At 31.4% G+C, this 3540-nt stretch overlaps 1 long non-coding RNA gene across 1 annotated transcript; it reads right to left on the bottom strand.

The window, feature by feature from the left end:
* Positions 1 to 615: 615 nt before the first annotated feature.
* On the bottom strand, positions 616 to 2631 carry LOC113688545 (uncharacterized). Its single transcript, XR_003447981.2, has 2 exons — positions 2530 to 2631; positions 616 to 932 (listed from the first exon to the last, which is right to left on the bottom strand). It is a non-coding gene; the product is annotated as an uncharacterized lncRNA (long non-coding RNA).
* Between the last annotated feature and the right edge of the window lie 909 nt (positions 2632 to 3540).

Here is a 3540-nt window from a genome sequence, read left to right as displayed (position 1 = left end):
GAAAAATTAAATAGAAAGAATACTCAAATGAAGAGAAACTTGAAATTCTAAACAGAATTTTCTTTTCTCCAAAACTTTCGTAAACAACTTAGATCATCTTCATTCTACTTGTATCAACACCCAAGATCGTATCAATCAGATAAAAATGCTCTTGCAACCTTCTCAACCTTTGCACAGTGAAAATCGAAATTGGCCCTCATATCTCTGGGTTAACAAATGCAAAGTAGGGTGCCAAATTCTATCTTAGCCCACTATAGTCAAATCTAATAACGTAATATCCCCGCTGCTCATTCCTCCTCTGTGCTCTTTTCCACCAGAAACCTGAAATATACAAAGTGATCCATTTTGAGTAAAAAAATCTAAATTAATTTACATTTGGTGATGCTTTAATATTAAAAATTGAAGAATTAAATAAAATTTTCGAGCTCTTAAATTGAGCTCAAATCCGTGGAATATTGAATCGAATTGGGCTCGAGTTTGAACCCACAATTTCAATTCAAGCTTGAACTATGGAAGGTTCAATCACAATTCTCTTGACAGGAGAATGCGAAAGAAAATTCACATCTTGGGTAAGTGCACATTGAGGAAAGAAAAAAGGCTGTTTTGCAACTCTCGTGCCAAAATTTCAAGTGCTTAGTAGTCCCTCGATTTGATTAGTAGAAATGAGAAAAACAAATGTGTATGAAATAATTTCTCACAACTTAAGCGGTCAATCCATTCACTAAATTTATGGCTGTCTTTATGTTTTTTGCCAATTCAGCTACTGCTCCAACATAAGTTTGGGGTGTTAAATTCAAGAGCATCATCTTTGCATCTCCTGATATATCCAAGTTCTTAATAAATTCTCTCATGCTCTCTTGGGTCACCACTCTTCCTCTTGTTACCTCCTTTAATTTTTCGTAAGGCTCTGGGACACCATATCTTCGCATGACCTAAAGACCAATCCAAAAGGATTATCATGTGAGTCGATTCTACAAAAGCTATCAAGTTAACTGAAGATAGTGAAATGAAAAACATCCACAATCTAAAGAAACAGTAAACAGTCAGCCATTCAAAAGTGCAGTGAGTTCAAACGGTACCAAATTAATTGTGAATTAGTCACTTGCATGCTAGAAAAGTTCCCACTGCCACCTTAGACCAATTCTTGTTAGGGGAAAATATCTGGATCACTTCCAAACGATAAGGACTTGTCTCTAGTACTTAATCCAACCCTCTACAGATTATCTGCTTGCCTCCACATCACTGTATCAACCTGTTCAACCACCTAGCTAGGCCTTTTCTCTCGAGATCAACCTACATTCACCCCTTGCCCATATAAACCTCCCCAATCTTCTTCCTTTATCGAATCTTACCGGTCATCACTTCTTCGGTATTCTAGCTCTATTCATCTTTACCCAAATGAACACCCAAACAATGACTTCCAAACCCAGCACTTCTCACGTAAAAATAAAACTAAAAACCAGATTAAACTTAGTGTTTACTCATCTGTGTTAAGCATATCTTGAACCAAGTAAAAGAAGAATTTAAAAAAATGAAAGACACTTCCACAAATCCTTGAGGTCTCTATATGTTAGTGAAGAGGGAATTCCCTGCTTTTCTATTACATGTCCGTGTTCTAGAGAGTGCATAATATTTTGGGCTCGTGTGTCATGAAAGTAAAATTGAACAACTGAGTGCAAGTTCATCATTGACAGCTTTTAGGAGTGCGCTTTTATTGTCTATGTAGAGAGTTCAGAAATCCTCTTACTAGATAAACTATTGGACTCATTCTGCTTACAGAAATTACTCAAATTTAGTAGAAAATCCTGTTGCTGTAGAAAGACAAGTTCTTCATCCTCAGAGAGATGGAAGGCAGCTGTCAATGTGTTTTTAGTGTGTTCCACGTAGTTCAGTCTTTTATGTTTTTTTATATAAAGAAAGAAATTTTCCTTTTCCAAATCTGTCTTCCTTAAGTTGTCTTCCTCATTTTTTACCTTTTGCTTGCACTTTTCCTAGTTTGAAAAACTGCGAGTCAATCAATTATATGTAATAGCTCAAAGCATTTAAAAGAGTTCCTATAAATATTTTTCCTTTCAAGTAGACAATAACCATAGCCATGGAGACAGTACAGGAGTCCCTATTAGTTGACCTAAGGGGAAATGATCTAATTATATATTTCTTTTTCAAATTCGAAGGTGTTAACAGTTATATAGAACTCGCTAAAGATGTCTAAATGTAATAAGAAATTAAACTCACACTAGAATCTTTCCCGTTAACTCTTTTGCCCATTTAACTTGGGATCTTTCCATCACAGACATTATAAGACTCTGTCAAGTTATATACCAACATCTTGCTAGGAGGAGAAATTATGGCAGAAATTATGGGACTAAAACTATACACAGTTTTTCTGCCCAGCATGTCTTATCAATATGCCAAGTTACTGAGTACCAACTCCTCAAAGATGCAACAAAAAGAGTAGACACCAAGTAACTGAAAACACAGATTCAATATCAATTTTTTAGAAGATATCAAATGAAGATATTCACGCACAGTTTGTATTGGTTCTGCAAGCACCTCCCATGTGTGGTTCAAGTCTTCACTCAGGGAAGCTTCATTGATCTACAATAAAACAAAACCAGCCAAATTAGAAGCAACAAAAATGATGCCCAATTGCCAGTTTTGCAAAGTTCTTAATATTTAAATAAAGATAAACTGCTTTGATTCTTTCATCTGAGAAAAGAAAAAATAGAAAAAGAAAATATATGCAAAAGAGTACATGGCTTCCTTCTAGAATGGATTCGTCAGGGGAAAAGACAAAGTGAATTTGCCACAAGAAGCTATTACTCTAGCATTGTCAGAAATGCATTTCTTGTGCACATGAGATGCATTAGAGGCCACCAATTGCCAGCTGAGGTAGCCGACAAAAATCAACAAACTACAACTTTTTAGAATAATAAAAATAAAAAACTTTTTAGCAGGGTTTGATTGGGAAGGAAGAATGGAAGAAAAAAGGGAATAGGGACACTGAGAATCAAAGCATCAGACCAAGATGACAATTTATCCATGTATAAATGTATAAATTATAAATGAATATTATATAAATGTATAAATGTATAAATGTATAAATTATAATTTATAAATTATAAATTTTATATTTTTATATAAATATACATTTATGCATTTATAATACATTTATAAATATTTATAAATAAATATATTTATATATTTATATAAAAATATAAAAATGTATTATATTATATATAATACATAATATAAATATATTTATAAATGTATAAATGTATATTATTATAAATGTATAAATTATAAATGAATATTATATAAATGTATAAATTAATATATTATAAATAAATATTAATATTATGTATAAATGTATTAATATAATTAATATAAAGGTATAAATGTATTAATATTATGTATAAATGTAAAATTAATATTATGTATATTAATATAAATGTATTATATTATATATAATACATAATATAAATGTATATTATAAATATACATTAATATATATTATCTATAAGTGTACATTTATATAAA

Source organism: Coffea arabica, chromosome 5e (assembly GCF_036785885.1).
Source record: "Coffea arabica cultivar ET-39 chromosome 5e, Coffea Arabica ET-39 HiFi, whole genome shotgun sequence".
NCBI classification, from domain to species: Eukaryota; Viridiplantae; Streptophyta; class Magnoliopsida; order Gentianales; family Rubiaceae; genus Coffea; species Coffea arabica.
This window is presented reverse-complemented; position numbering and strand designations above follow the sequence as displayed.